This window comes from Macrotis lagotis, chromosome 8, assembly GCF_037893015.1.
Source record: "Macrotis lagotis isolate mMagLag1 chromosome 8, bilby.v1.9.chrom.fasta, whole genome shotgun sequence".
Taxonomy (NCBI): Eukaryota; Metazoa; Chordata; class Mammalia; order Peramelemorphia; family Peramelidae; genus Macrotis; species Macrotis lagotis.
The window spans coordinates 159,488,012-159,514,493 of record NC_133665.1 but is presented as its reverse complement, the minus strand read 5'-3'; the positions used below and the strand labels follow the sequence as shown (position 1 = coordinate 159,514,493).

General features: G+C 40.1%; 1 protein-coding gene and 1 pseudogene across 1 annotated transcript in view; one reads left to right on the top strand and one right to left on the bottom strand.

Moving 5' to 3' along the window:
* LOC141496306 (protein SHQ1 homolog) overlaps nucleotides 1-26,482 on the bottom strand; it is a 104,313-nt gene that overhangs the window by 11,659 nt on the left and 66,172 nt on the right. The gene's annotated exons all lie outside the window — the stretch shown is intronic.
* On the top strand, nucleotides 14,149-16,678 carry LOC141495090 (uncharacterized; annotated as a pseudogene).

The following is a 26,482-nucleotide window of genomic DNA, read 5'->3' as shown; positions in this document are numbered from 1 at the left end:
ATGAGTGGGCTCCAGTTGTCACAGAGAAGGAAGCCCCTCTGACAGTCCTGCCAGCCTGGGAACCTCTGCAGGATGGTGCTGCTAAGAGCAGAAGGCCTGGGCAGAAGGCTGCCTGCCAGCAGGTGGGGGTTGCTCCCTATTGATCCTGAGACTTCTGCATCCAAAGTGATGGCTGCAGAGTAGAGAGTATCAACAATCTCACCTACTTTCATGCCTCTGGACACAGGAGTTGAGGTGCCCATGCTCAAAACAAGGGATCTCTGCCCAAAAACCATCAAATCCTTACAAGACTGGAAAAAAAAAATCAAACTATATATATATATATATATATATATATATGTATATATATACTCAATTTAAATGCAAACAGAAGAAATAACAAAGCTGCAGCTAAATGGGATCTCCTGAGCTCAAATGAAAGAAGAAACCTCAGGTCATGGAACAGGCCAGTGAAACCCAAACACAGCGGCAGATTATAGAGCAACATCTACTGTAGGCAGCTGCTGGTACCCTGGAGCACAGCACGGTCAGGAAGACCTGAGTTCAAATCCCACTTCATCCACTCGCTGACAGATCCCAGGCAGCACAGAAGCTCAGCTGCCTCCATTTCCTCATCTGTAAAATGGGGTTCATAACAGCCCCTAATTCCCACGGGTTAAGGGACAGTGTCTGGATAAGAGTAAATACCATGGAAATGCTTGTCCTCCTTCCATACCCGCCCCCAAACTGAATGTTCTAAGTCAACAGAGACCTTGCTACTCAGTGCCCCGCCATGTGAAGATGGGTGTGGGGTGTTCATGGAAAGAGCCAATAGGCTACAGATTTTTCAGAAGCCCATGGTTGACCAATTTAAAAATACAACTGGTTATATCTTAATGGGAAACAACTGGTGGCTGACCTGGGAGTTACTTTAGAATCAGCTCTCCTTATACAGGCAGAGCATCAACTGGTTAGGGCAAAAGTCAAAATTAACATCAAATTAAGATGAAGATAAAAAGACAACACTGTGTAATTACAAAAGCTCTAACCTGACCTATTCAAATAAATTGATGACAATAAAAAAATAAGAAATGTAAAAAAGTTCGAACTCTGGGTCTCTCAGAGTAATTTAAAGGCTATAAACAAAAATACCATTAACAGGAAGCCAGAAAGCTCAGAAAACCCCTCAGTCCAAACACTCTGATGACCTTCTCAACAAGTGGAGAGGATGAAAGCCAAGGGAAACACTGGTTGACCATTGATGCTCAGCTGCAGAACATTAGAAAGCAGGTTGACCAAAGATAACAAGACCGTGTCATGAGTAATCTACAGGAATAAAAGAATCTGCAGAAAGCCTGGCCACAAACCCAGAAGACATAAGCACAGCTCTCCCGGTGTGGGTCCCCCAGCAGCCCTCCTTTCCCCTCCTTTCTCTGAGCCTCAGTGGCTGATCTTTATCATTCCTGGAACAGTGACAGTTGCTTCCTCAAGGGTAAACTCCCTCCCTCTCCAGGAAGTGATTCAAATTTGTTTCTCGTCTCTAGGTATTTAGTGATCTTTATTCCTTCCTCCTCTGTGTGACATTCTTATACTTCCAAACACAGGTCATCAATCAATTTTCCTTTTTTGTATGCAGAAACCCTTCTTTCTGTTTGAAAAGGTTCACATCCTTATCCCTGATAATCTGGTACATGGAGAGGTCTTCTAAGGGCCCTTGTATTTTGCTTTTTAGTAAGAAGACCAGCCAACACTTTTGAATGAAGCCACTTCGTGAATATTTTCACGATGTTCACAAACCATCTGTTTAATAAAATATTCCAGAATTGGGTCTAGAAATGAAATGGAGTTTCATGTCTCGAAACTTACAGAAATCATTCCCCATCAACTTCTGAGTAAGAGGCCATTTGTCCCTCTCAAATTCTGTGGTACACTCCTCATGTCCCATTATCTTTCAAGTGTCACCAACAGTGGCAAGAATGGCACTGTTTGATAAGGAGGCACATATGGGTTTCCTATCTGAATCAGTGGAAAGAATTAACCTAACAAACCAATGAGATCATGGATCTATCAAAGAACAGAAGTTTGGTTTTTTTTTTTAAAATATAGTCAAATCATGAAGACCTAATCACTCTAAAGCACAGAAATTGAGGAATCACACTATATTGCATTAAAATTACTACAAGTGTGAATGAAAAGATTGAAAGAGGAGGTAGAAATGAATGGCAGGTAAACCATATACCTTCGTGAATGGGATGAAAGGATCAACCATTTTTGGAAACATCAAATTTCAAGGTATACCACATGTGTGACTGAGAATCATAGAATGAGAATTGAAAGGGACATCCGTAAACAATTTAATCCAACCCATACAAAAATCCTTTCTACAGCAAACGACCATTGAGCTGGAAGGGGCCACATGGGTCAACTAATCCAAGCTGCTCATTTTACAAATGAGAAAAATGAGGCCCTGAGAGATTAAATAACTGGTCCTAATTCCCAGAGAAAATTAATGGAAGAGCTAAAAATCAAATACAGGTCCCCTTTGGCTCCAAACTCAGTGCTCTTTGCACTCAACCCATATAGGTGGAAAAAATTAATTGAAAAAAAAAAGTAGGAGAAACTCAAAACCTGTTTTACTCAGTGATTGTTAGGAGAGTAATGAAAATGGGAGCTCTGCATTAGGACACCAAAACGCCTTGACTGCAGCCACTTCTTATCTTGACTGCTCTGCTCTTTGGGGGCAGCTCTCTGCATTTCCAACCTACTTGGTGGGTGTCCAGAAGGCTCTAGCAAGGGTGGGGCCTCAAAGGTGCCTGTGGCACCTGCAGGTTCAAGCACACAAGAGGAGTCGCTTCACTGACTCATGCCCAGGGGTCTGAAGAAGGATCTCCCCCCCAAAACAGGGCTCCCAGAAATACCCACAGCACTTCACGGAAGCCCTGAATCCATAGCCGTGTATAGACAGTTCAGAGAGCATTCAGAAAAAGGGGAAGGGTATGTGTCTCTGTCTGGGAAAACTGGAAAAGCAGACAGGAAATTAAGACACTTGATTTCTAACTCAATTATTTCACCCTAGAACAAATCCATTTTCTCTGTCCAAGCTCAATTAATTAAGGTCCTAAAATACAGAACACTCTAACCCCCATCAAAAACTCAAATGAGTGTTTCACCAGAGGTTGATATGACATTAAGAGTCCCATGTATTGGATGAAAGAAAAGGGTTCTGATTGAAAAAGAAATCCTTAAATTTAAGGAAAAAGCAGCTCCCCCACTGGCCATCCATCATTCACATGAAGACTTCTGGGGGTGGGATTCATTCTGTCTTTCAAGAGAGCCCATTCTGCTCTGGAAAGGTCAGGTTGTTGGTAGCTTTGGACACACTCTCCATCCTGCACCCACTTCTAGAGCCCAAGCGTGCCAGCCCTTCGGTCATATCTAAACTGGTCCTCAGATTGAGCATCACCCGTCCCTTCCACGGCCAGTTCATCCAGCCCGGTCCTAAGGCCAGATGACTCACCTGGTCAGGGTCACACTCTCAAGTTTCTGCCTGCCCATCAAGGTCATTCATTCCTAAATTCTGAAGCCCACAACAAAGTATGTTCTCTGGCCAGGACAGGGTTCACAGGGGTGCTGCCTTCCATGCACTCACCAGATGCAAACACATAGAAGAAATGCTGCCACCTTGCCATCAGATTATTGATAGGTAATTCCAAGGCAGTGAGTGTGGAAGAAAATGAAAAAAGACCCTGTACTCTCCATACTTCACTCCGAAAGTTATCTGGCCCTCAGGATAGCGGAGAGGTACTTTGTGAAGAGGATGCTTTAACTGAGGGAGAGAAGGTGGAGAACTAGGTGGAAGCACCGGGTAGATGCTACAAAGTACAGATGGAAGAGGGGTGGACAGTCAGCAGGGTAACTGGTGACTGGTGCAAGCTCAATTTAAGGTGAATGTTGAAAGGAATCACACTGAGAAGCAGCCAAAACATGGGAGGTGATGGTCCTCTGAACCCCTGGCCAAACTACACATTCAGCTCTGGACTGTACACTGAAGGAATCACATTGCCAAGCCTGGAAACTTCTAGAGCTAGGCCATCAGATTGGACCTTGAGTCCAGGCCTCATGAGGCTTAAGGAAAGGAGCTGGGGATATTCAGTCTGAAGAAAAGACAAAGAAGACACCATATCCATCTTCATGTTTTTGAAGGGCCAGAACACAGAATAGAAATGGAAACTCTTCCACTCTGTCCAAGACATGAGAAAATCTCCCAATGGTAGGACTATCACACATAATCGAGGAAAAGTTATTACTCTTGAAAATGAAAAAAAGAATGAATAAAAGGCAAATACTACTTTAATTCCTGCAGAGGAATGTTAAGGTCATGATAAAATGAGAGGGGAAAAAAACTGTAGTAGCCAACATTACAAGCTCAAAAAATGGTTCATTTAAGGACTGTCAGTTGGTGTTTAATAAAAATACCAGAAAATACAGTCTATAACTTTGAAAAAGCTGTAAAGAATATTAAGATAAGAGATAAGATGAAATAATTATGAGCATTCTAATGAGATGTAAAAGGTTCTCATAAAGGCAACAATACCACCCACTTTATTGCAATGTAACTGTCCTTTACTCTAACTGCTTTTTATATGAACTCTATCCACTGTTTGTTTTAAGGGAAGGAAGCAAAAACTACCATTCCCTTTTTATTAATTTCTCATTAACATAGATAATCCATGTTTCATACATGAAATTATAGGTCAAACAATAAGGAATATTCTTACTATATCATTTTAGCACTATCGGTGCCAACCGTGATGACAATGTCAGAAACTCCTCCAAGATCATTTCAAGCTGGGGTGAAATGAAACCTGGGCTGGGATAACAACTGCATCATTATCAACATCTGCACACAAATATATGCGTGTCTATAGGTATCTCAGTCTTGAGAAACAGTAAGAATGACAAGATAAAAAGGAAACCCAATGGGATAATAGAAGAAGCAGAGTAAAACCACCTTCCACTTTTCAGGTTCCTCCCACTAGCGAACTCCCAAGTCAAAGCATGGACCACTTTGGAGAGTCAATACTGAACATAGGCACATTTGATTTCCACAACTTCAAGCATTTCACAAGATTTGATTAATAGTCTCTTTTTTCACCTTAGGGATAGTGACCACACACATAGCAGCTGCACAGCACAGACAAAATGGAGGATAGCTGCACCGAGTTTGTGGAGTGGCTGGTTTTTCACCCCATGGTTGTAAAGAGCTTCCTGGGCATCAGCTGAATATTTTCATCATCCACTGTAAAACTTGAGTTTTGAGATTCCACTATGCTTCGATGAGGAGTGCAAGTCCTGTGGGCTCCAGGCCCCAGCCAGCAGGTCACTGCTGCAAGCCTGCACCCTATCAGCTGGAGAGATCAGGCGACAAAGGTGGCTGCTCCCTCCTGATGGCAACCTCAGGGTTTGCCTCTGATACCTCCCATTCTCCAAGACCCTCCCAGATCTCAATCAGCACCCCAAGCAGATGCTGCTGCCGGGTCATTTCAAGTTTCTGCACCCTTCACGCCATTACTAGCTGGGACCGCACCAATTGGAGTCTTCCCCAACCACCTCTCCCTTGCTTTTCAGAGGGCAGCCAGAACAGAGAGGTTTAATACAGGGAATAATACCCTCTTGCTGCCATCTGACATAGTGGAAACAAAGATGCAGGTTAAAAAATGTTTTAGCTTTAAGATTTTTTTGCTGTTGTTGTTGAACAGTATCTTTGGTATTGTAGATTTTGTTTAGTGAATACTGTCTGAAATTCATGTGTTAGGGTTTTTTGAGAAGTTAGCACAAAAGGTCACAGACTGTAGGGAGTTACTAAGGGAGAAAAATGTTTTATATGCTTCAATTCTATTTTGTGAATTGCAGCTCATATTATCAAAATTAATGTTTTGTTTTAAAGAATTATATATAGAAAAGTGTATTTTATGCAAACCCTAGTGAAGAATTACAGTTTTTAAGTGTCACAGGAACCTAACCTCCTATTTCCCAAAGGTTCAGTGTAGCAACACTCACATTTGATTTTCACATTGTCTTCTAGGAATATTTCCCCCCACCCCAGCCGGAAGATAAGGATTGACTACATTATCATAACAATTCTGACTAGAACCCTTTGTCTCTAACATTCCACATAACCATAGCAAACTACAGTCTAATATCAGATTGGAACTAGTTTTGTTAAGCTTTTAACAATCTTGAGAATAATGGAATTGAAAAGCAAAGAGGTATGGGGTGGGGGGTGGGGGGGTAGAAGGAAAAGGAAAATTATCTCCTAAGTGGAATAAGGAGGAAGGTTTAGAGAACTGGAGACAATTGAATCTCACTTTCATTTGAACTGGTAAAATAAGAAAAGAATATACACACTCACAAAGCAGGGGGTCAAAAAATACTTTTCACTTAAGAGGAAAACAGGTGGGAAAGGGAGTAGGGAAAATAAAAGGGAAAACAGATGAAGAGAGCAACAAGCAAAACAAATTCACCACAAGAAAAGGGATGCATTTATAGATAAATTCTATCAAACATTTGAAGAACAACTAATTCCTATATTACACGAAGTGCTTGCAGTATCAAAAGGAATCCTACCAAATTCTTTCTCTGACATAAATATGGTCTAAACCAGAGGTCAAAATAGAGAAATAAAATTACAAACCAATATCACTAATGAACACTGACATAAAATTTTAAAATAAATTTTAGCAAAGAGAATACAAAAAGTTATCACAAGATTTTATACATAAAATGACTAGATTGGATTTATAAAAAGTAGGGTTGGCTCAATATTAGGGAAAAAATAATAAATCATATTTTTACAATAACAAAAATGCTAATAGCAACAGATGCAACAAAAGCATGACAAAATATGAACTCACTCCCATTTTAACAAACATCAACAAGAAGAACCAGGATTAAACAGGTTTTTCAAAAAAATTATACATAATAATGCATATGTAATATATATCTAAAACAAAAGGCTAGTTTTATCCCCAGTTAGTTCATTTTTTGCAGTTATAATGATTTACTTAGGAAATCTTGGAGAGTCACCCCAAAAGTAACTAAAACAATAACTTAAGTAAAGTCACAGCATATAAAATAATTCCACAAAATAATCAGCATTTCCAAGAAATCTTATTAAACTAATTACAGAACATGTAAAGCACTTGAGTCAAGCTACCAAGATATAGACATAAGAACTATCTGAGTATTAACACAAAATACTCTTTATATAAATACAGACCTGAATTGGAAACATTTTTGAAATAACTACAGAAATATTCATTGATCACGGGCAGGCTGAATCAATATAATAAAAATGACAATACAATCTAAATTAATTTTATATTGGTGAATTAGTTTTGGTTTGTTTATTCAAAGTATACTAAGTACTATAACAATCAAACCACCAAAATAGTGCTCTATAGAACTACAAAATCCAATAAGTAAATTCATTTTAAGGCATAAGAAGTCAAAAATCTCAAGGAAAAACTTTTTTTAAAGGAGAAAGGAGGGGGACCTAGCAGTACCAGGCCTCAAACTATACTATAAAGCAATCCTCCCCTAAATGTTTTGATACTGGCTAAAAATAAGACCAGCTGATCAGTGGAACAGATTAGGAACAAAACATAGAGAAACAAGGAAGATAGTAGCTTAGAGATAAACCCTGAAATCTAAATAATCTAACTTGAAAAAACTAACAATTCTAAAAACTGTACAAAGAAAGAAATTAGGTAAAGTTTAACATTTCATACCACATACCAAGAACAGTTCCAAATGGATATATCTAAAGATAAAAGGGTAGATCATAAATTAGAGGAAGGAAAACCCTGATTTTCACAACTATTGAATGAGAAAATTCATGACTCAACAAGTGATAGTATCACACAAGATATAATGAGCAATTTTGAATACACAAAAAAAAGAAAAAAGGACAATTTTGATTATATAAAATTAAAGTTTCTGCATCAAAATGCCATTCAATCATTTCAGATGAGTCTGACTTTTTGGGGTTTTTGTGGCAAAGACCAAGGAATGGTTTTGTTTCCTTCTCTGGCTCATTTCACAGCATTAAGTGACTTGCCCAGCGTCACACAGCTTTAGTGTCTGATGCCAGATCTGAACTCAAGAAGATGAGTTTCTGGCTCTGGGTCCAGCAATCTATCCACTGGCACAGATAGCTGCCCATACAAACATTTAATATAGTTAAATTAGAAGGAAAACAAGGAGAAAAAAAATCTTTACATCAAGTTTTTCCCTGATAAAGAGCTCATTTTCAAGATATATAAGAAACTGGTTCAAATTTTCAAGAACAAGAGTCATTCTCCAATCAATATGTGCCCAAAAGATTTGAACAGGCAGTTTTCAAAAGAAGAAATCAAAGCTAATAATAGTCAAATGAAAAAATGCTACAAATTACAAATAACTAGAAAAATGTACAGTGAAACAACTCTAAGGTTCTACCTCATATCTAATAGATTGACAAAAGACAAATGAAGGGTCTGAGGGAAAAGAAGGCAGGAAAGCACTGGTGGCATTGTTATGGATGGGCTATCCATTCTGCAAAGTAATTCAAAGCTATGCCTTAACTCACTAAAGTGTGCATACCATTAAGCCAGTTTCCTAAAAGAGTTCAAAGAAAGAGTATGTACAAAACTGTTTATAGCAACTCCTTTTGCAATGGCAAAAAGAAGAAAACTCAGGGAAAACACATCAATTGGGAAATGGCAGAGTAATGCATTATTTACAAAATAATGGACTCTTCATCACTGCACTGCAAGAAATGATGAACAGAATGACTTCAGAGAACCTGGGGAAGGCTTGTCTGAACGGATACAGAAACAACTGAACAGAACTAGGAGACTAATTTATACAATATATAGCATTGTTCAACAACATTCTAAAGAAAAACAACCTTGAAAAACTTTAATGATCCAATAGTTTATAATGGTATGGCAGTTCTGAGAGCTAGAAAACAAAGCCAACAGAGTAGAGGCTCCAGGAGGTCTAAGAAGAGGCCTGTTAATATATATGTCTGCAATAAGAGAATTGTGCTAAGTCAAAACAGCTCTGCCCCAGAGAGCTGGCTAGAAGGAGATGAACATTTTTTAGCGCGAGTAACTCATGAAAACCATCTCCTAAAGCATAGATAGAGCCGCCTACTGTACCAATGGAATGAGCACAGATAAAGCTCGTGTGTAAAGATATTTCATAATGAGTGTTATAGAAAAATGGCTTTTATGTTAACATTTTACTTTCATTATTGGCCTTCCCAAAAATAGAAACGTTACTCACTAATTAAAAATGTAAGCTGGGTTCTTGATTAATTATTCTAGTCTTGATTTCAATGACTTGCTTATTCCATTTCATGGAGAAGAAAATCAAGGTTATATGGAATGTGATCAATGATGCTGCAGAGGATAATGCTGAACTTACCTTGTACAGCAACAAGACTGAAAACTCTAAAAAGTCTAGTAGACTATCCAACATTCTTGTATAATTAGATTTTGTCTCGGCTCCAGCAACTGAAAGGTTGCCAAAATGTCCCAATCAGACCCAAATCATAATCTAAGAAAATTGCTGATTATTCCTGCCAATATAAATGAAAGAGTCATTGCGATTAATTTCCGACAAATCAGAACTCAATGTAAAGTATTCTAAATGAGATGAATAACAAACAGTTCATCTAACAACAATAATTTGATGTAAAAATCCCAATTATAGTCTGATTGCCAATTAGGTTATCCAAATCCTTCAAGCATTGCTGAAAACTTAGGTGCTCAGAGTTCTTCCATTCTGGGCTTCTCAGTGAACATGGGGGAGTTCTGGGGGAATTCCTCACCTCAGAGAATAACAAGAGGAAGATCAGGAAGGACAGTGGCCTGAGCCCTGGGGGGCTTCTGATCAAGGCCTGGGGGGGGGGGGGGTGCTTCTGATCACAGCTACATACAACACTGCTTTTCCTTCCCTTACTCAAAAGAAATCAGGAGAGCTAAAAAAGACAGAGCAAACATTAGACAAATCACTGACCCCACTGCAAGGCAGCCAGCTTTGATTTTCAAAAGCCTGAGCCTGAGGGGAAAGACCGTGGGCTTCCTTCAGGTCTATCTCTCCCTAAGGCAAGGTGCATTGGACATAGCCTGGAGGAACAGCAACTGCAGAATCAAGGAAAATATATAAACTCAAGGGGAGAACACAGGGCTGGGCAGGACTCCCTAGGGAAAGCAGTTTGACAGGTGGTTTCTCCCAAGCCCTCTTTGGGTATTTTTTTCCCCTTTTGTCCTATTGGGTTTTGGGTTAGAAGATGAAGCCAGCTGGGTGGCTATCCATGTGTGTCCGTCTGGGAAAGCCTTTCTACACTGCAAGCACCCGGGCCTGCAGAGCTCACCAGGGGCTTGGGAAGTCTTGGGGTCTGTGCTGGGCAGGGGGTCACATCTTCCAGAGGCCCAGCACAACCGATGCCTCTCTCAACTGACCCCATCTCTGGCTGCTTTCTCTTCATGGTCCAATTCAACAAATATTTATGCAAAATCTACTCTGCACAAGACAATGGACCAGGGTACCCCACAGAACAGGATGAAATGACACCTTCGGGACACCCCCCCCCGAGATTTCCATGATGAGAGGGCCTCCCAAGGGAGGCTCAATGACAACAGTGCCGTGCTCTCCAGAGGGGGCAGTCGGATCACCAGAGGGTCTCCCGACCACTACTGACTGGCAGGTTTTACAGACAGCTTCTCTCCTTTGTAAAAGCACTCTCAGATAATAGGATGGTCATAGCTTCTATGTGTGCAGGGCTTACTCTGAAGTTCCAATTGGACCCAAGATGGAAGGGGGTCCAGTGGGGGCTGGTTCTCACAGGGCAGCCTGTTTCCCAAAGCCACCTCTCTCACAGAGAAAATGCTTATACAGGACCTGTGCCCCCCAGCACACACTACACCTTGGCTTGCTTCCTACTCTCACCATCCTTTTCTGATACCCTGCCCACCTTGGAATGTGAGCAAACAGAATTTTTCCTCAACCCCTTCCTTGGAGTCAGGTAGACTCCTCTCCTGGACCAGCCTCAGACACTTCTGGCTGGAGACCCTGGGTAAGTGGCTTCACCCTATCTGCCTCAGTTTCCTCATCTTTACAATGAGCTAGAAAAGGAAATGGTAAAGCCCTGCAGCATCTTCACCCAATAAGCTCCTGCAGGGTGGGTTGGGCAGAGCTGAAATGACTGGACCACAGCAGTCAGGGTCCCTGAACAACTCTGAGGCTTGGAAGCAGAATTTGAACTCTGGTCCTCCTGAGGTCAGGCTCAGTGCTCTGTGACCTCTGGCGTCCTGGCTGGCCTCCCACGGCCTCTGGCCTTCCAGATGAATTAGAATTAGAGTCCACATGCACAGGAGAGCTCCAAAGTGAGCTCAAGGGTTTCAATGTGGAGGGACGATGGGGCTGGGGAGTCTCCATAGGTGCACGCTGGCGTGGCCAAAAGCACTGGCAGACCAAGACGAGGGGAGGGGGCGACTTCAGCTGCAGCAAGGCAAGGAGGGGCCCAGAAGACTTTGAGCAGGAAGGTAACTCCCTGGGCTGTCAGCATGTGAAGGATGAACTGGAGGACGAAGTTCCCTTGGGTGGGGGCTGCTCCCGGCCACAGAGTGGCTGAGACACAGGAGGGCTTTGCCATGTCCTCTCCAGCTCATCTGACAGAGGAGCATCAGAAGCCAACAGGGTGAAGTGACTCGTCCAGGGCCACCAGCCAGGGAGCGCCATGGATCTCAGAGAGAGACAGAAGCCTCCGGCCGCCCCTCCCCAACCCCCAACTTTTTTTAGGGACTCTTACAGCAATTCACTTAAAAAATGAGGGTCAAAATGAGGCTGAGTCAGAGAACAGGAAGTTTACAATGGAGCCAGTCCCTGACTTTAGCAGAATCTAGGAGAGAGGAGACCAGGGAAGGGAGGTCCAAAGGCCAGAGGATCCACTATGAAAGCAGGGGCAGGAACAGGGGAAAACTCAGGACACTGGTCTAGGTCTCAGATCCAGGAGAGGGGAGAAGGACCAATGGAGTTTGGGATTTTTATTTTTTACAGACCGGGTTTTCTAAGCTTGATGTCATATTTTAATATCATTGGGGGAATAGGGGAATAATTTTATTCAGATCCTTCTAACAAAGTCTTAAGTGATAGCCCTTAAAGGTAAAATTCATTAACAAATGAACATTATATACACCTGTAAATTTAAAACCCTTCAGAAAAAAATGTACCAGGGGCAGCTAGGTGGCACAGTGGACAGAGCACCAGTCCTGGAGTCAGGAGGATCTGAGTTCAAATTCACCCTCAGATACTTATTACTTATTTCACTATGTGACCTTGCCTTGCAAAACCCCATTGCCTTGCAAAATATGTGTGTGTGTGTGTCTCTCTCTCTCTCTCTCTCTCTCTCTCTCTCTATATATATATATATATATATATGTATATATATACACACATATAAAATATTGACAAACCCGATGAAACAAAATTTTTGAAGGATGCAAATAAAATCTAAAATATTTCATGTGGCTTTTCTCCCCCATGAAGTAGGTCAAGCAAAACCCTTGTAACCCTTGTAACAGAAAAAAAGATGTGGGGTTCCTCCCCCACAAAGAAAAAGAAAAAAAATTCTTTAGGTTTCTAGCAGATTGTCTCAAATGGTTTGTTGAGGGAAGGAGAATCTCAGAAAATAACTTGGTGATAGCAGACACTGCACTTCAAATTTCACTTTGTCACTTAAAGCACGGCACCATGTAATTATAAATCTGTGATGTAACATGATATAGCTTTCACCACAATATGAAAAGAATAGGGGAAAAAAACCAGAACAAAAGGCAAAGGCTGTATTAGATTACAGGTGTGTGTGACTGCAGCCTGGTGCATTCTACAACTTTTAGAATCAATCTACTTTTAAAGTTAACTAATGCTTCTTTGCTTTTATACTTTCATCTAGCTAAAATTAAAACCAGAGCATCAAAACACAGGGAAAACTGTATACAAATATGATTCAATAGCTTTTACCCAAGGTGTTCACAACACATTAAGAACTCCTTCCATACAGAAACCATTTCCTCAGCAACATTAAATGAAAATTTCACAGCTTTCTAAACACTTTTAAACCACTACTCTCTTTGAAAATAACAAAAACAAATGGCAATTCCATATGTCCTTTTGACACATGTTATACGTAAGGTGGTATTATCAGAAATACTTCTATTGATGGCTCACATCAACTCCCTACAGATTTGTGGCCCTCTCCTTCCCCTCTTGCACTTCAAATCCAAGTTGTTTTGAACTGACTGATCAGTAAAATGCTGCGTGCAGTCTATCTGCTCCCTGCTCCCCCCAGTCTGGAACCTTGTTCTCTCAGTAGAGGGAAGCAGGTAGAGCCAGTTCATTCACTGGTTCCACTTAGCACAGAACCTGGACCCCCACACAGAATTCAGTCCAAAACTTCTGGTCAAGTCAACAGGTTGGAGCATTTATGGCTGAGGCCTGGCCCCAAGGAGCTTGCTGTCTGGAGGGACCTAGCAGGCAAATGGTTCTGCCCAAGATGGGCACCGCAGTCTGACCCACGGCGAATCTTGAGTAGAGGTGGCAGCAGGGAGGCAGGAGGGGGCGGGGGAATGGTCCAGGCCAGGAGCCTCCAGATGGAGGCCTGGAGTACATGGCAGTAAGGGCGAGGAAGTCTTTCAGGGGACAGGAGACCTGGCTCTAAAAGCTCCTCCATGTGATCCTGATCCCAGGCAACAGGAAGCCCTAGAAGTGAATGTGGGGGCAGGGGAAAGAGAAAGGAGATCAAGGGGGCAGCAGAGGGAAGAGACAGGCAGGAAAAACCAAGCAGCGGGTTCCTGCCAGAGAGCGGGCATCTCTAAGAAATGCTACCAGGGTGGAGTAGAGGTGATACAGGACTGGGTGGAAGGGAGAGGAGGAGCACCAAGTGGACAACTGATCTGAGAGGACACTATATTCGAGGCTGAAATCTGGAGAGGGAAGGATAACATACTGATCTTAGGAGGTCTGCAAAACAGACATCTGAAGCTGGCTGACAGGCAGGGGAGACAGGAGCCTGGCCATCAGGAGACAGGTGAAAGGCTTGCATTCACCAAGGGAAACAGAATGGCAGAAGAGGAGATCATCCAGAAAGTGCCCAGGGACATCCCCATCAGGAGGATGATCTGCATGAAGATCCAGCAAAGGAGTGAGAAGAAGTACGACAGGTAAGAGGAGGACCAAGAGAGAAGAGTGCAGGCAGGGAAAAGGCATCAAGGAGACGTGGGCACTCAGCCCCGCTAAAAGCCGCAGAGTAGTCAAGGATGAGGATAGAGAAAAGGCCATTAGATTTTGGCAATTAAGAGATCACAGGTTACAATAACATAAATGGAAAACCAACCACACACTAAAAAGAACAAGTAAATCTAACAAAATGATAATGATTACATAGGACTTGAATGAAGAGATATGAGGTGAAGGTCCATAGATGTTACCTAACTGCACACATTTTCAGACTTTTTCAATGTATCAATCAGCTGTATTTATTTTTTTCCCTCTTAAAAAAAAAACATATATAAGCTGATTCTCTGGAAGGGGGAGGGGATGACCATGATAATGCAAAAACTCAAAAACCTCAACAAGGACCTTGGAGCCAGAGCTACCATTGGTGGGTTGAGAGGCCAGTTTCAACTGAATGGTGAGGACAAGGAGGGAAGATGATAGTCAAGTCAGTTAGAAGCATGGCATGACAGCTGCAGGGCAGGATGGATCAACTGGGGCTTTCTGAGGATGGGGGAGTCTGTGGTACACCCATTGTAAATACCTCAATAAATAAATGATTCTTGACTACTTCCATCCTCGTTCTTTTAAAAACACTAAGGTCAACTTTTTAGAATCCAGTTACATCAAATATCACATTCAAGACTTTAAGATGACAATATTTTCACAACGTGAAACATTCTGAGAGAGTCTGATGAATCCATGACCTCATCAAAACAGTTACTTCCTAACTTGGTAAAGGCCATGCGTCATCTCACATTGGATAATGACTGTCCTTCCCTCTCCCACACAGACAATCCATCCAAATGAGCACTCCTCGCCAGGACCAGAGGAGCCGAGGGGGCAGCCGCAGCCACCACAGCCACAGCAGGAGGAGGAGGACGACGAGGAGGAGGAGGAGGAGGAGGACGACTACCTTATTTACCTGAGGGCTGCCTGAGGTCGTTGCTGAGGTTGGTGACTTAATGAATGGAACCCTTGTGCTGTTTGTTGGAAGTCCCCATGTCAGACCTGTCCCCCCCCCGAAGGAGAGCCTCCTGAGGCAGATGAGGAGAGTCCCAGTGATGAGTAGGGCCTCATTATCCACCACCCAGACGAGGAGCAGCCCTACCGATGCCTCTTGTGTGGTCAGACCTTCCCTCAGCAGTCCAGTCTGGTTCGGCACCATAAGGCCCACACTGGAATGAATGGAGCAGGGCGGGCTTTGTATGTCTGCCCTGAGTGTGGCAAGGCCTTCAGCATCCAGCACAACCTCTCAGTTCACCAACATACCCACACAAGTGAGCGTCCCTTCCCATGCCCTGAGTGTGGACGGCAATTCAGCCTCAAACAGAATCTACTCGCCTATCAGCACATCCACAGCAGCAAGAAGCCATACCTGTGCTCAGTGCAGGCGCTCCTTCCGAGAGGCCCACTTCCGTCTTAACCATCAGCGTACCCATACCAGGAGGTCCCCTACCCCACCCCAATGTTCTGGAGTCTCTGAGGAGTAGTGATGCTGCTTCTGTCCTTGCTGTGGCTGAAGCTTTGCCATGTGGGCTCTCTTGAAACTTACTTGTTCGATGCAGGCAGAGGAACTGAGAGGCAAGGTGCTTGCCTAAGCCAGGCTCAATGTTGTAATCATCATTTCTCCCTTAACCTAGAATGCCCTTTATAATAAGACACACTCAACAATTCAGTCCACTGAATTCACATATGCTTTGTTCTGCTCTCTAACACCTAAGCCTGTGTAAAGGTACAAGAGTAGGTCTATGATGGTGGTAAGAGGTTCAAGAGAATGGGAAGGCTGGATCTTACAGATGAATGTGGGCTATCTAGAGCCTGTTATCCCTTGAAGTTACTTGGATAGTGCCTCAGGCCCTTGAAGAACCCATTTCGCCTGCATAACTGCTTTGGATTACCACTCCCAACTTTATCATCTTATTAGTAACAGATGAACCCACTTGGGAACAAAGAGATCTGAGATTTGAGGTTCAGGAGTATAGGACTCCTGGGTGGAAATGTGTTGGGGGAGGAGGGCTGAAAGATGGAAATTTAAGTCAGTATAATTATTTCACCTCACTTTTATAAAATATAATTTTCAGTTTACATGGAGATTGTACAAATGAAGAATTATTGTAATCCTCCATTTTTAATAGCTCATTTTTTCTTGTGTTCCCCTCCCCCCTTCATTTAGTTTGGTTATGCTGCTTCTTCCTTATGTGACCTTGTGGAAGTAATTTCACCTCCCTGGGCCTCAGTTTCTAGATATCTCTAATATCCCCACTACCACTGAATCATAAAACTTTGGCATTATGTGTCTTCCCCATTCCCAACCCCAGGCAGCCTGGTCCAACTGTCCACATGGAGGTGTAATAAAGGTTCTATTCTGAATTAGCCCTTCTTTACCACTGAATTACTACTGAATTAAGAATTATTCATGTGTTGGGGATGATGGCACAAGCCTGTAATCCGATACCAGGAGAGACTGAGGTTGGTGGAGCAATTGAGTTCTAGAATTTTAAGCTACATTAGAGTTAAAATTTATCAGATGACAGTCTACTGCCAGAATGGTGAAGGCCTTAGGAGGGATCCAGGTCAGAAATGGAGAACATCATAATTTCCATGTAGATAGCAGTGGGGTTGGGTCAGTGAGCAGTCATACTTTCAGCCTACAAAATATAGAGAAACTCAGTCTCTCTATATGTATACGTTTATGTTTATTTTTATGTATATGTATAATATGTATATGTTTACACACACAGATACATGTATACACATAGATGGCTAGACAGACATGAGATATAGGAAGAGAAGTGGAGAAGTGGTACTATTTAGGGAAAATACTGACATTAATGTGAGGATATGCAAAAGGTATATATGCCATAGGACCAGGGTATTCATTCATTCATTCATTTAACCAAAAATATTTTTTGTTCCTAGATATAGGTGTTTACTCTTTCCTAAGGGAATATTTGTCACAGTGGATATGACTTGCATCAATTTACAATCAGTTCATTAGAATCAAAGTAACTGTCACAATAAAATTTTCTATTTGAATAAAAAAAACAAAACAACAAATGAGCACTCCTCGATCATCCTGGTTAGCCCTCAGGCTGACCGTCCGTGGCCAGCCTCTCATTCTCACTCTGTAACAGGGTCATTTCCCCCATTCTTTAACATCACAGGATAGAGGATGGAGCAGCCAATGGAAACCTGAGGAAATCTGCTCTTTCACAAGCAGAGGAAAAATGAGCTTCTTAAGAACCACAAGGTAACAAATGCAAAATATCTGGCAGAGCTTAAAGCAACATCTAAACGGGAGCAATTATTAGCAGGATGACTAATGAGAGCATTGTGTCTATTAGGACCCAGTAACAAAATGCTAAAGGAGATGCACTTAAAATAGTGAGAAAAGGCAAGAAGCCATAAACAGGCGTTGCCAACGAGCCCCCACGGACAATGCGTCACAAGGACCAGCTGGAAGAGTCACGAAGACAAAGTGAAAGGGCCAGAGGAAGGTTTGTTCCTACAACTGAGATTCTCAAGAAAAAAAGTCTTTCTTGAAAGAATGGAAGACAAGCTTAAGAAAGAAAAACAAGGCTGCAGAGGGCAAAGCCAACCTGTGTCAAGATGTTAGAAGGATGAGAACTGGGGGGGGAGGAATACTGACCACCTAGAGCTAACCCCAGGTGAAGGAGCAGAATCCCCTCCAGACCAAAGGGGTCTGTCTCTCTGGCGCTCTAGGGAACAGGGAGGGCACCACAGCCTATTGTGCAGTAGAGCACAGAGTCAAGAACAACTCCAGATTGAAGGAAACTGCTGTTGCCCTCCACTGCCTTCCCAAGGCTGGCGTCCTGGACCTAAATAAGAACACACAGAGTTCCTCCAACCTGATGAAAACTAACCCACCAATGGTAATTCATAGAGACATTTGATATTCCCTGAAGCATTAGAACATTAGCAGTGGAACAAGAAACACCGCTAAAGTGGATGAAATCCTAGTAAAAAAACTAAGAATTAAAAACAACTAAACATTTTAGGGATGCAAGGAGTGATTTAATCACTCCTGTTGACTGATGGATGATAGGAGCTTCTGGAGTGAAAGGAGAATTTGAAAATGAGCAGTTAGTTACTAAGGCAGTTTATAAGAAAGATAACTTAGATTTCTGAATCCGAGATTAAAGTACAGAAACAATGATTGGCACCTAACAATAGTTTAAGAAAAAATAGACACATACAAATAGCTACTTTGGAGTTTAGGGAATTTAAATGAGGGCTTTTAATCTTCGAGGAGAAGGGGAGTAGGGGCATCTAGGTGGTGCCATGGATAGAGCACTGGCCCCTGCAGTCAGGAGAACCTGAGTTCAAATCCAACCCCAGACACTTAATAATTACCTAGCTGTGTCACTTAACCCCACTGCCTTGCAAAAAACAAAAAACAAAAAAAAAGGGGGGGGGGGGTAAAAAACTACCAATATATCTGACCAAGTTAAAAACTCCATTGCTAAATAGATACAAACAAGTACAGGTAATAAAAGTAGATGTATATTAAAAATCATTTTAGTTTAATTAAAAATAAAGATCATTTTTCTCCAGTCTGAAGTTCTTGTCAGACTTTTCTCCCTTGAATTAAGGATGGTAACCAAACTTAGGATGAAAAACATCTCAGATCCATTCTTGTTGAACTGGTTTGAGAAGTTTAGTTCTAAACTACCTAAGAATACTTCCCTCTTTTCTCATTTTCTGAAAAGAGTGGGACATTGATGAGAAGGAGGGCCCTTTGATTGTTTCTGGCAACTAGAGAACAGAGTCAAAGTGGTCAACAAGGGATGGAATGGGCTTGGGGGACGATTCTCCAGGGATCTTTCTTACTTCTCCCCAATCTAGTGACTATTGTTCTATTAAATGAAATAGAATGAGAACTCCAAACTGAGATTTATTCATCTGAAACTCTTTTCCTTATTCAAGATTACTACTATAAATGTTACTTCAAACCATCTGCTAGAGAGATGTCTGAGAGCCTCGAGAAGTTATATCATTTTGGACATTTCTCTCTTTAAGGTATAAATACCTGGATTAGAATAATGATAAATGAATAAAAATGATTTCTGAAAGACAAGCTTATAGGGCAGAATAAAGTATCTATATATATATACACATATGTATGTATATATATACACATATGTATGTTTTTATATATATATATATATATATATATATATATATATAAATGTTACTCAAAATGAATGGCTTTGGCATTTACAGACAACTAAGTAATCTTTAAAGAAAGGAATCTAAAGGACAATCATTTTTAGAGATAGGAGAGATTGTGGATAGTGATACTTATTTTAGAATACTATATACACCATACTGGTCCTCAAGTTCCAAATCAACCAAAAATATGGATCTCCTTTAAGAAGAAAAAAGATAACTTCTTTTAGCTTCAAACTTTCCAGATGGCCTTATGTAACAAAAGGAAAAGGACAAATTTTGAGAAAGGATCATAAGCAATGCAAAGATTCAAATAAAATTAATAATTTCTGTAACCAAACATTCATCTTCAATGACATACAATGGCCTTTTCTAAGATCTTATTTTTCTTGAACTCTGCAGCAACTGTGTGATTGTTCTGGGATTCTCCTACGGCTCTGCCAACCCTTGTCCTTTCTCTAGCCTCACTCTTTAAAAGGCTCTTCCCTAACCAGATGTTACTCTTCCATATCTCATCTCTCTCTGGCTCCACATGGTCCTGGTTGATCTGTCTCATCTTTTTGAGTCTCCATTTCTTCATCACTGAGAAGGGGTGACACTAGATAATCTCTAAGGCTCTGCGTCCTGTTGGTCATCTCTATCTAAATGATCTCCTGGTACTTCAAACTCTACAAGTTAAATTGAAATAAACATTTTCCCATCAAAATCCTCTTCTCTGAGCTTCAGCATTTGTCAATGGCACCACCATTTTGTCCATTTTTTTTTAAAAAGGGCCATCACTCCCCTACTCAAAATCCTATTTAGCATTTGAAGTCCTCCATCCCTTCCTGTCTTCTGGTATTTCATTTCTTTCAGGCGATGAATATTCTGGTCAGGCTGTTCCACACACACAACCATCCATTCCCTCTTTCTGAGCCTTTCCAAAACTGGTTGTCCCCCATACTTAGAATGCACTTCTTCCTCCTATTCACCTCACAGAATCTTGAAATTTCTTTTGAGACTAAAATCAAGAGGCACCCTTTCCCATGAAGATTTTCCCAATCCCCCACCTCGGATAGTGCAGCCCTTCCCCAAAACCTGGGTATCTATAGACCATCTCTCTTGATTGATGGGACATAACCCCTTTTAAGATTAAAGACTGTTTCCCTTTTATGTGTTATTGCTGGCTCCTGGTTTACCGATATGATCATATGGGCTTAAATCTTTCCCAGTCTTCAAGACTGAATTCCAATGTTACATCTTCTATGTACTGTCTGTAACTCACAGCCAGCCAAAGTAATCTTCTTCCTTTTAAGCTTCCTAATGTCTATCTCATACATTTTCACAGGCTCTAAATTGTAGCTATTTACTGAATTTAGCAAGTATTTATCAGGGACTCTCCACACTAGACTCCTGTACTAGATTATAAAGATGGACTCAGATACAGTGCTTGTTGCCTTAGAATGAGTTTTTAATTTAATTCACATTTTAGTCTACTTGATCTCCTATGTAGCCCTCCAATAGATCATAAATTCCTAGAGAACAAAAAATGATATATAGCTTTATATTATATATACACATCTACATCTATATCTGTATCTATCATATAGGTATATCTATCTACACACACATCTTTATGTCCTTCTCAGTAACTTCCACTGAGTAGCTATTCAATAAACCTTCATTAAAAGGCTGACTTAAATTTTAAGCTATTTCTTCTGGAAAGTTATATATCTGGGCAATGCGTTTCAACTATTTAAAATGTCAGTTAATTCACTCACTTCCAAACAAATAAATTTCCAGATTTTATGATCTGTCTGGCTTCTAATTACTACAGAAAGAGTTAATTCACAAATTCTAAAGCAGGAAGGAGAAGAAATGAAAAAAATTCACAATCAATCTCATCACCTTCAAGTCATCATGAGAATGTAATTAATCTTGTTTATTTAAGGGGTTTCACACCTCTCACATTAAAACACCAACTCCCTAATGACTTCAGTTGAGGTAATTAAGATACAAAATGGATTGAATTTCAATCTCAACTAGCAGAAGAAACAGAAAATTCTACTAGAATGCTTGTTAATTTGGGGGGGGACTTATTTTGATTACATTTAAATGACTCTCCTGACAAAGCTATACCAAACACAGATTATTCCAAGTGTCATGATTGCACAAGTGTTATGATATTCAAGAATTCAAAACCACTTACCCAACAAGTATGATGTGAAAAACAATCCAAAATAATTTAAAATGTATATAAAGACTTGTAGCATGACTTCTAAAATTGGAATTAATTACAATCACTACCCATTCATGGTAAAAGGTGAGCAAATCTTGGGATGTAAAACAATTTATGAACAAAAATAGAGAAGAGAGCTGTTAATAACTATTTGTTCGCTCAAAAAAAAAACAATCAAAATGGGAGGGAAGAGGGAGCAATAGATCCAACAAGCAAAATCACCAACCCAGGAATCAGCTACTTCAATGCTCAGATATGATGCCAAAAGTAATAACAAACAAATAAACACCCCAATATCCAAGTTGTAATTTTGAAAATTCACTGATCTAAAAATCATATGCAAAACGAAAGAGTTTATGAAATTCAAAATTATTTCTTGGGTAAAAGATAGTACTTTAAATTCAGGAAATGTCTTCATTTCACCAATCTCTTCTGAAAATAAACTATTTATCTAGTATTTGTAAATATATAACCCCCCCAATTTTCCTTTCATCCCAAAATAAAAATATTAAAATTTAAAAACATTTTTCATAAGTTCAGTACAATTAATGACAATCATTTGTATATTTTAAAATTTAATATTAATCCTCAAATGTGCACCCCTTTTTTTTGGTTGCATACATTTAGCCTCCTAAAAAGAAAGAGATGCAGTGTTCAAAAAATAATTTTATTGCACAATTAAATTCTTTTATTCTATTCCTATAAAGGTGTTGGACTTTTAGACATTTTTTTATTCAAAACAGTTAAAAAAATTAAGTGTTGCTGAATTATTTTGTAGTTTTTAGGAACAAATCTAAATATTCAGAGGAAAAATGCTTTGGCTAGGTTTCCCAATCAAAATATGTATGGGCAGAATTCATATCTTTATAGGAGAGTTATTTAACATTCATAATCCTATGAATTATTGGCAAATATCTAATAAGCAAAGTCTAATAAAGAGCAACAATGCCCTGTGGACAAGGTTGAACCCTGATGAAAAGGGAATGAGCCATTAGGTAAATCCTTTCTATATGAAACCACAATGAATAGATATCACTGGATATATATTGGCATGTTTTCATCTTTTTTATGGTTAAAAAAAATCCTTCTATTCAGATTGAATCTGTGAATTTAATTAAAAATAAACAGTGAAAGTGATGTTCAAATTAATATAATGGTTTAAATCTCCTTGAAGAATATCAATTCAAATTATATTTAACCATCAAAAATCTAAAAATCATACCACATAATGAATATAATCTAACGGTAGCATTTTGTCAATATTTTACCATTGTCTTTTATAGCATTTTAATGTTTCTAAAGCACTTCACAAATATTATCTTATTCTATCATCAAAACAACCTTAAAACTTAAAAAAGGGAGATACTATTATTATCTGCATTTTACAGATAAGGAAGAAATAGATAGAGATTAAGTAACTTGCCCAAGTTTACACATTCAGTAAGTATCTGAGGCTGAATTTGTACTGAATCATAAGTTGTTAAACTTCCCATTGCAGAAAAAATATAACTGCTAAGTTGAGATAACTGGTCACTTTGTATGGCTGACTGAACCGGTCTCTATAATCGTCTTGACTAAACAAGTTTAGTCTCAATATACCTAGCTAAAAACAGGTGAAATGCTGGCAATTATAATCCTACAGGACAGCTAATATTGCTTATTCAGTAGCAAACTCGTAAATAACCAAACCTGCTAAAACAGGTATAGGAGGATTTCTCCAAGTCAAGAGAGAGGAAAAAAAGAGTCTTGACAAAGGCAAAAGTTCAACTTTGAAGAGAATATACTTTGACTTCACATGTATAATAGGTATCATACTGCTCACCTTCTCAATAGGTGGGGGAGGTAGGGAGGGAATCTGGAACTCAAAATTTAAAAATAAATGCTTAAAAACACAAAGAGGAAGGAAGGAAGGAAGGAAGGAAGGAAGGAAGGAAGGAAGGAAGGAAGGAAGGAAGGAAGGAAGGAAGGAAGGAAGGAAGGAAGGAAGGAAGGAGAAAAGAAAGGAAGGAAGAAGGAGGGAGGGGAAGACAGAGAGAGAGAAAAGGAGGGAAAGAAAGGAGGGAGGGAGGAAAGAAAAGAAGGAAGAAGAGAAGGAAGGGAGTAAGAGAGAAGGAGGAAAGAAGGAAGGGAAAGAAAGGAATGAGGGAAGGGAGAAGAGAGGAAGAAGGAAGGAAGGGAGGAAGAGAGGGAAGAAAAAGGGAAAGAAGGAAGAAAAGAAGGGGAGGAAGGAAGGAAGGAAGGAAGGAAGGAAGGAAGGAGGGAGGAAGAGAGGGAAGAAAAAGGCAAAGGAGGAAGAAAAGAAGGGGAGGAAGGAAGGAAGGAAGGAAGGAAGGAAGGAAGGAAGGAAGGAAGGAAGGAAGGAAGGAAGGAGGATCTACTTGACCAGCCCTAGCTCAGCTATTAGAATTAGGGACCCCTCCTATTGAATCCCTTCAGAGAAGTAGAGCCAGATTCCAGGGAGCATGACTTACCTCTTTTCTGGAAGAAAGCAACAGTGGCTGCAGGAGCCAGAACTGGAGCTCTGGGGGGCTGTGTATGTTTGGGGGGGGGGGGGGGAGGTTGGAGCATTTCTGGCATCAATCACTCTATTTCCTTGGGTCTCTCATATAAATGCTCAGTTATCACACTTAGATATCACGGAGTTAATACATTATTATCTATATCCAAAAAATATATGGTCTCTTGGCCCAGAACTTTAGTCTCTTTTCCACAATTTAAAACCAAATGAAAACATTTTTAAAAGGAAAATTATCGCCTCAGTTTTCTTCCCTGCAATTTGAGGTCATCTATATTCATGAAATTTTATTTCTTTACTATAATTAAAAAGAAAATCATGAATAAATAAAATAATTAATTTAAACAAAATGCAGATATGTCTCTGTAAGTCTGACTGCCCTAGAAGTTTATAATATCCTTAACCTGAAATATTACTACTAACAAAACCAAAATCCTGTATGAACAGACAAATTAAATTTGATTTCATTACAAAAATGAAAGTAATAACAGGAAATGACAGCAGGGTGTTTGATAAGCTCAATTAGCAGGAGGATCAAGTGAGGTGATGACATGCCATTATGACCTCAGGGGTTAAAGATGTTAATTTTCCATCTGGCTGAATCTGGATTTTCAACACAAACACTAAGACCACCTGCTGTACATTAATCTGAGTTGTCTTCAGCAGTTTCTTAGTATTTTCAGTATTAGAAGTTAACCTAATTATGTCTTTATTTCTTTAGTTGTGAAAAATGACTACTTCTCATAATTAAAAGTTAAAAATAAAAAGCCACTCATGCCAATTCTGGTCCAAGGTACAATTCACATTAGGTATTAAAAAACCAGTTCCAAAAGACATCCCAATTTTTATAAGAAAATGTGCTTCTAAATTTGGGAAAAAATTATCAGAATGAACTCTGCCGCATTATTTTTGAAGATGCATTCCAGTAAAGACATGGAATTATAGAATCTTGCAGTGGGAAGGGACCCTGAGTCCAACCTTGCCCTGTTCTCTGACATGCTTGATCAATTTCAGCCTTAAACTGAGGAACCAATCACCCCAGTCCAGACCACCGCAGATAGGAAGGTAAAGACCACCAACCGACTCAGGGAAAGAGGTGGAGATCCCTATGTTTCTGAGTGTCCTAACAAACAGATGGGAGGAGAAGATGAAACAGAGTCTCCAGGCTTCCCTTAAGTCATCTTGTATATTATCACATTTTATTTACATACATGGTCATAAGATATATACAGGCCAGAACAATCTATCTATATTCACCACAGCCAATTTAAGTTTTTGATAATTGTATGTCACCAGAACAGCTCTAGGGATGGGCAACTTATAATAAGAGAATTTCTTATTATGTAAGAACACAACCGAATGCTTTCTAATTATAAAAGTCAAACTTGGATCCAAGGAGATATGAATTCATCACTCCCTGCTTTTCTGCAGAAGAGAAGGTTGTGAGTGTGAAATACAGCATGGAATGTGTGATTTTTTTCCTTTTCTTTTTTCCTCTTTTAAAAAAATTCTTTATTATAAAGATGGCTCTCTGTGAAGGATTGGGGCTAGGGGAAGGAACAATGAAACATTTAAGTTCCACAAAAACAAGATAACAATGAAAATGATTTCTAAAAACAAGAAATTTTTACTTATTCTGGGTCAAAATCTATTCCCTAAACCCACTGGTCAAAGTACTATTCTATAAACTAAACAAATCTATTTTTCAAACATTTTAGGTGTCTCCTATGAAGCAAATCATTGCATTAGAACTTTCAACTAAGACGGCAAACTGCCAAGTTGTTGAGAAGTCCTGCTCTCCCACATAGACCACTGCAAAGATCAGAAAAGGACGCCAGAAAGAGGAAAAAGAAAGTGAAAAATAAATAGAAGTTCTTCCACCCAGTGCTCAGAGACAAGGGCAGCCAGCAGAGGGGTTAGGTCAAGAAAGCTAGCTTGATTCTGAGTAAATGCATTAGCCAGTGGGGCAAGTGAGAAGAGCTAGAAGAGGCAGGGAAGATGGGAGATCAAATCTGCCTCTAGTCCTTATGACTCTAAGGGGCTGGGGTTAGCTTCTCTGGATCTCAGGTTCCTTACCTGTAAAGCAGAGTTGGATGCACTGACCTAAAAGACATTTCCAACTCTAAATCTACGCCAAAATCTCATGAATCCTTTAAATCTGTGATCCATGGAACAAATAATCCAGATTCTTAACCAAATTAAACTTAGTTGCGTTTTTAGACTTAACATAAATTTTATTTGTTAAATAAAATAGA